Source organism: Nannospalax galili, unplaced genomic scaffold (genome assembly GCF_000622305.1).
Source record: "Nannospalax galili isolate Female #2095 unplaced genomic scaffold, S.galili_v1.0 scaffold2750, whole genome shotgun sequence".
Classification (NCBI taxonomy): Eukaryota; Metazoa; Chordata; class Mammalia; order Rodentia; family Spalacidae; genus Nannospalax; species Nannospalax galili.
In genome coordinates, this window is record NW_008327243.1 from 15853 (window position 1) to 23409 (window position 7557).

The following is a 7557-nucleotide window of genomic DNA, read 5'->3' on the forward strand; positions in this document are numbered from 1 at the left end:
TTACTCTTAAGGTTATTTTATGTTTATGAGTATATTGCCTGCATGTATGTAAGTGCACCTGTGTCATGCAATGCCCACGGAGGCCAGAAGAGGGTGCTGGATCCCCTGGAACTGGAGTTATGGATGGTTGTTAGCCACCATGTGGATACTGGGACTCGAGGTGTCAAACCCAGGTCCTCTGGAAGAATAGCCAGTGTTCTTAACCACTGAGCCATCTGTCTAGCCCCCAAAATCTGCATTTTTTAAATACATGGTTTTATATCTCATCTCTTAGTCCCCCTGATCTCTATGTAGGAAAACATATCATTCCACATTGATAATATTAGCAAAATCTAGCTCCTTATTTCCTAATGTAATCATTTGTCTTAATTTTACCCAATCTTTGCAGGCTGGAATACAACTTTGGAGAATTTGGAAACTATTCTCTTCTGGGACATCATACCTCCAGTGGAGTCAGTGAAATTACCTGTGACCTAGTTGTTAATGAGAACCCAGGTGACAGCAGCCTGTGTATGTATATGTGCTTTGTTGGTTCTTAAATTTGCATTTTCAAAGATTTCAGTCTTAGTATTTTTATGAGAGACAGTCCATGGCATGTTTAATAATTTAAACTATGGATTATATATTATCGCTACCATTTATTTATGGTACATTTGTATTTGTGCGTGTGCATGTGCGTGAACTAGGGATTAAACTCAAGGCATCACACATGTTAAACATGTGCTCTAACACCAATCTATACCCCTAGTCCCAGTTTAATGTTTTTATTGTGTCATAGTTATGTTCTAAGAAAATCACATGATATTAAAAAGATACATGATATATCAGCATATTTTTATATGGCTAGGCTTAATTACAAAGTCTAAATTTTTTGCCGTAGTTCAGTCCTTTAATTTTACAGGGTACAAGCTGAAAGCTGAGCCCCTCCCAGTGGGGTGGGTACTGGGACCCCTGCCAGTAGTTGCAGTCTGCAGCCCTCCATGCACGTCATTCAGGGACTCAGCCACCCCCAATGACACACTCATTCCCCTGCAGAGGGGGTTCTCCCAGCCTGCAGGGAGAGGACCCTGGGTACTGCCCTCCTCCCTACACATCCTCCTGGCAGGAATGGCCCTTCTTGGATTTCTTGGTCCCTGAGGGGGGACCAGTGGGGAGCAAGGCAGTGCTGGTGGGTAGTGGTGGAGACAGTGGTGGCTGACGTGGAGGTAGAGGGGGCTCCATGGGCTCTGGTGGGCCAGGGCTGGGACAGAATCCCACAGAGGGAGAGAACTTGAGGGGGCTGGTAGGGGTGCAGGGACTGCTGTTGAGGCATCAAAAAGCCCTCCTTGATTCAGGAAGTCTTGGTTGGTACTCTCACTGAGGCCTGTATCGTCTGGATTGTCCACTGGCATCTGCAAAGTGATGTGAGTGTCCAATTGGCTCAGTCTTCTGACAGGCTTGGCTTGAAGGAAGGGTCCACTTGGCAGGCCAGGAGGTCATCCCAACTGATGTGCCAAAAAAAGAGGTACCTCTGTACCTCATTGACATTTCTTGGGCCACTCCTAATCCCCTGAATAGGATTCTTCTTCAGAAACTTTGGCAAGTTCCGGGGCATCTGGGGTGAGGTAGGGGGTTAGCACCAGCTTACCTTTGATGACCTTATGCATTTTCTGTGGTGAAGGCCTGCAATCCAGTGAGCATGTTCTACATGAGGGCCCCAGGCTCCCCAGTCCATTGTCCAGTTGTGGCCACGGCACATCACAGTTTCAGGGGCCATGTACTCAATAGTGCCATAGGTGTGAGTGACAGCGCCTTCATGGATGGACTCTTTGCAGAGTCCAGAGTCTGTCAGTTTGATATGGCCCTGGCTGTTGAGCCTGATGCTCTCTGGCTTAGGTCTCTGTGGATGATGTCTTTGGAATGGAAATGGCCCAGGGCCAATGTGATCTCACTCAGGTAGAAGCAGACTGTGTCTTCCAAGAAGACGCCTTCTTGCTCCAGATGTGTGAAGAGTTCACCACCACCGAGGCACTCCAGGATGAGGTAGAATTTGACACCTTCTGGGAAAGTGTGGGCCGGTTCTACAGGGAAGGGATGCTTAACAGATTCTAGAATGTTCCACTCAGCCAGGTGTTAGCTGTGTCCTTGGCATTGCACACAGTCTTGGCTTCCTCAGGACTTTCATGGCATATATTCTGCCCAAGTTGGTGCCACGCACTTTTTGCACCTGGAACACCTTAGCCCCCTTTGCCTAGTGCACTCAGGGCCCGGTTCACACGGCTGTCTGTCAGCTCCACCTCCTCGTTGGCTCCAAGCCAGCAGCCCTCCACTGGACAAGGGGCACACGTCCGCAGGACTAAACTCAGACCTGCCCTCAGCCTTGCTGCTTTCCTTTGTCCCTGAGTCTAGATCAAACACGGCCTGGCCACCTTTGCCTTGCCAGCCTGCCTGGGACCTGGCGGAGCTCTGACTTACAAAGTATAATTTTTAAATCTTATTTTATGTGTATGAGTGTATTCTTTGCATATATGTAAGTGCACCAGTCAGAAGAGAGCATCGGATTCCCCTAGAACTGGAGCTGTGGATGGTTGTTAGCCATTGTGTGGGTGGTAGGAATCGTGCCAGGATTCTCTGCAAGAACAACCACTGCTCTTAGCCACTGAGCCATCTCTCTAACCCATAAAGTATAAAGTTTTTAAAAAAATTAAAATCAGGGGCTGGAGAGATGGCTCAGTGGTTAAGAATACTTACCGTTCTCCCAGAGGACCTGGGTTTGATTCCCAGCACCCACAGGCAGCTAACATCAGTCTGTAACTCCAGCTTCAGGGGATACAACACTCTTCTGGCCTCTACAAGCATTGCACCCACATGGTGCACTTACATGCAGGCAATACACTCATACACATAAAATAAAAATGATAAAATGTTTTTCAAAATTAAAATTGTGGAAAGAAACTAGAAATAGGGCAATTAACTTTCTGTTTTGGGGTTTAGAGTATAGTGTTTCCTATGAATCTTACACTGACAATCAGCCCAGAGGCTCCCATATGTTAAGGAGCATCCTTCATTCTCTAACAATTTAATTGAAGAAAATCTGTCACCTCAAGCCCCTCACCAGATAATATAGCTGTCAGATTCCCTGGAACTGAGTTATATATGGTTGATGGGTACCTGGAACTGAACCTGGGTCCTCTGCAAACACAGTGCTCTTAACTGTTGAGGCTACTTTCCAGCCCCCTTCCCCAAAGTTTTAAAAGAGTAATGAATGTTACTGATGAAAAAATAACAAATATGTAAAAAATTAAAAAACTGTAGGGTTATGATGAAAATAAAAAGGACCTAAAAACAAAAGTGGTACTTCAGTTGCCTTTGGATATTGACCAAAGCAATTTAAAATTGTCAGCTGAGGGACCAGTAAATTGTCTCGTCAGGTGGATGCGCTTCCACAACCTTGATGACCTGAGTTCAGTCCTCAGAACCCACAACGTGGGAGCAGAGAACTGACTCCTGCAAGTTTTCTCTGACACTGGAGAGTCAGGCTTTTACCAGCTCAACACATCCATTCTTATGGTTAGCTACAGAAAATACCTTTTTAAAGTGAAGGAATTATTGTTAATTTTGTATGACATTGGGTTTGTGAAATAGTTTTAGGTTTACAGAAATGCTACAAAGAGTTCCTGAATGCCCTTTCTCTAGCTTTGCTTATGCCTTTAAATTGTTTAATCATATGATAATTACAGTATATGTTATTATTGGGGCAAGGAACTTAACATTCATGTTCTATAGGCATTTAAATCTCTTAAATTGTCCTTTTAAATGTCTTTTTGTACATTTATTTATTGTATGTTGGGGGGCACTTTTATGCCAGGGCCCACATGTGGAAGTCAAAGGACAATTTACAGAAGCCACTTCTTTCCTTCTAACGTGGATTCTAGGTATTGAACTCAGGCTGTCAGACTTGGGCCTTTACCCACAGAGTCATCCCACTTGCCCTTAATGTTCTTTTTCTGGTCCAGGATTGAATCTAGGATCCCACATTGCAATTAGTTGTCAAAACTTCTTTGTCTCCTTCAGTCAGGGATAGTTCTTCAACCTTTCCTTGGCTTTTATGGCCTTAATAGGTTTAAAGACACTTAGCAATTTTGTAGACTCTTGCTGAATTTGGTTTTCTTGATGTTTTCTCATGATTAAATAGAGGTTTTCCATTTGCGGGTAGAGATTACCCAAGTAATGCATTCTCCCCATTGTGTTATGTCAAGAGAGACATGAGGTCACTTCGACTTCTAAAATGGCCTTATGCATTGTAGATACATACAGAAGTACAATTTGGTTTTCTTGATGTTTTCTCATGATTAAATAGAGGTTTTCCATTTGCAGGTAGAGATTACCCAAGTAATGCATTCTCCCCATTGTGTTATGTCAAGAGAGACATGAGGTCACTTCGACTTCTAAAATGGCCTTATGCATTGTAGATACATACAGAAGTACATAGGGATGTGATATGATGTTCAGGATTTAAAATATGTTAGCAAAACCAGAGGGAGTTAGTAGTAGATGAAACAGAGTGATAGCATTTGTATTTTACTAAGGTTGGAACCCAGGGTCTCACAAATGCAAGGTCAGCACTCCACCACTGACCTACATCCCCAGCCTAAAGAGTGACAGGAATATTGGACATTTTATGATGTGTGATTAAAAAATAATATTTCCCACGTGATATGTTCTTGTTTGTAGGGAGTTTAACATAGCAATATGTCCCACATTTGTTTTAATTTTTTTAATTAATGGTAAATGCAATGACCTCGCAGCTTTGATGCTTATGATGGCATTTGGGGATAATGTTTTTCTTCTTTTATAGCTGTGAGCATTGCGTTCCTTGTCGGCCTAGCAGTCATCATCGGGATATCTTTCCTAAGGCTATTTCTGAGGTATGTTGTGAGGGGGAACATGGCTGGGAAATACAGAACCCAAAAATAATACATCCAGAAAGGATAGTATGGCCCTCAATGACTGTCGTTCCATCCGAGGCAGCCACCAAAACCAAACAGACAAAGATGACCTTTATTCTTTTATTTAAATGAGCATTTTTGTACCTATCCTGTCTGTTCTGTCCTGGGCTCCAGAATCCACACTATCTCAGACCACAGGGATATGATATTGGAGATTCTAATGGAGTTTTGCATTCCATTCTCCTAGCATGGCCGAAGCTGAAGAATATGCTTGAGAAACAGTTATTTCCTATAGAACCTCCTAGTTTGACTTTGAGTTAGAATAAATAGCTTATAATTTTAGGATTCTCTTCCCTCTCTCTGCCTCTACATCTTGAGACTTCCCCACTTCCTGCCAGTCCAGGAGTCCAGGGACAAAGTGGAGCACAAGCTCCACATAGAGCTCAGACCTCTGTACCAGCTCCTTTTCCTTTAGACGGGGGCAGCTGATTGCAGAGGGCATTTGCCCTTTACTTGGTTAACAGTGATCGTGGTAAGTGAATCAGACAAGGAAAGAAAAGGAGAGCAACATAGATCCAGGCTGGTTCAGTCAACTTTCAACGGAAAATTCTTTCTTATTTTTAAAGAAATCAGTGCCATACATGGTGACATATACACCTGTAACCCTGATCCTTGGGAGGAAGAAGCAGGAGGGTAGTTTGAGTTTGAGTTTAAGGCCAGCCTTAGCTACATAGTAAAATCTGGTCAGAAACGAAGAGAGGAAGGGAGGGAGGGAAAGAAAAAAGAAAAAGAGTGAGACTTGGTTGAATTTTCACGTTTATCCTGTTAGGGCCTTTGGTCAAGACTACAGATTTTGTTGGTGAGCTGTATCCAGGTTGGGAGAATGAGAACATAGCCTTTCAGTTGGCTGCTTTGAGGAAACTTGAAACTTTGGGGAGTTTAATGCACTCTGACATCCTAGCTTTGTGCATTCTAGAAATAGTTTAATTCCATGTCTAAGAAACCTGACCTTATATTGGTAAAATAACTACTTGTTGCTTAGAAGCAAATGCCTAATTCCAACCCTTCTTAGGGACAGTGTAGAATTATAGCAAAATTTTATTTCTTTGGAATAAGGTGTTGTCTTGTTGGTCTTCTAATAAGATGGAGATGCTGTCCAGTGTATTAATGTGCTTTCATTTGGTACTTTTCATATGAGTGGGTTTGTTGCATCACTTTTTAAAGTCATGGATAGCTGACATTAATTAAGCACTTGCAAGGAAGAGAAATTCCATCTTGCCCCACGGTGTAAATGAATTCCGCTTTGCCTGTAAATCTGCCTGTCCTACAGCGGGTAGAATGTTCTTATTGGAAAAACTAGTCTATTCCTTGTCCTATTGCTTTCCAACATACCTATTGGAGTCCAAAGAAATTTTGGTTAGTCGGAACTGGGAAAAAGAGAAAGCATAAAGAATTTCCTGCCAGGTGTGGTGGCGCACGCCTTTAATCTCACACAGGGAGGCAGAGGCAGCGGATCTGTAAGTTCAAGGTCAGTCTGGTCTACATAGTGAGTTCCAGGACAGCTGGGGCTAAGACCCTTATTAAAAAAAAAAAAAAAAAAAAAAAAAAAAAAAAAAAAGAATTTCTTGCCCTTTTTACTGGGAGAATAAGCAGTTAAAATAGAGGGTTTTTTTTTGTTTGGTTGGTTTGTTTTTATTTGAGACAGGGTCTTACTCTTGTAGACTTGGCTGGTCTAGAACTCACTATCGAGACCAGGCTGCCCTCAAATTCACAGAGATCCATCTGCCTCTGCTGGAATTAAAGGCAGGGCACCACATCTTTGATTTTAATTGTTTTAGTATCTCAACTTCTCCTTTCTGATCCTTCCTTAAATGTGTCTATTTTAATGTTTTTCACATGATGGTGACGTTAACAATGCTGAATAAACTAGAAATGGTAATTGTTTTGCAGAAGAAAAAAAGAAATTACAAATGGAAGCATTAGCTATATGAATTCTTTTTGGATACTTATTGAAACAATTGAAGTTTTTTAAAAAAATCTATGAGCCAGAGAAACTGAACTAGTTATGTCAAGATATTAAGGAGTTAATGGCTTAAAACGCTTAAAATGTGATGATGGCATCATGGTTATGTTTAGAAATATAATAGTTTTTATCTCTTAAAGATACTGAAGTATTTGTGGATGAAACAATATTATGCCTGGGCTTCCTACATAATAATGAAAGGCAGGCGTGAGAGTTGGGCAGTAGAAGTTAGATGAGATAAGGCTGCCATGTGTGGACACCGCTGAAGTCCAGTGGTTCCTCATACTAGGTTCTCTACTTTTTTACATGCTTGGAGCTTCTCGTGAGAAATAGATGGGAAATTTCTTTCTTTTTTTTTGGTACTTTCATTTATTTTTTAAAATAATTTATTGAGAATTTCATACATGCATATAAGGTGTTTTGATTAAATCCATGCCTACTCCCTCCCCTCCAACACCTCCCATATCTCCCCATCACTTTTTTCTGATAACTTCATGTATTCTTTCTTCTTCTTTGATTTATTTTTTTTATGGGGCTTTTGGCTACTCTAACATTCCCCCCTCTGAAGAGGTAACCCTAAAATCTTTTAAGGATTAGATACAAGCT

The 7557-nt window shown here is 41.8% G+C and overlaps 1 pseudogene; it reads right to left on the reverse strand.

Moving 5' to 3' along the window:
• Positions 1-1086: 1086 nt before the first annotated feature.
• LOC103735620 overlaps positions 1087-7557 on the reverse strand; it is an 11241-nt pseudogene continuing 4770 nt past the window's right edge.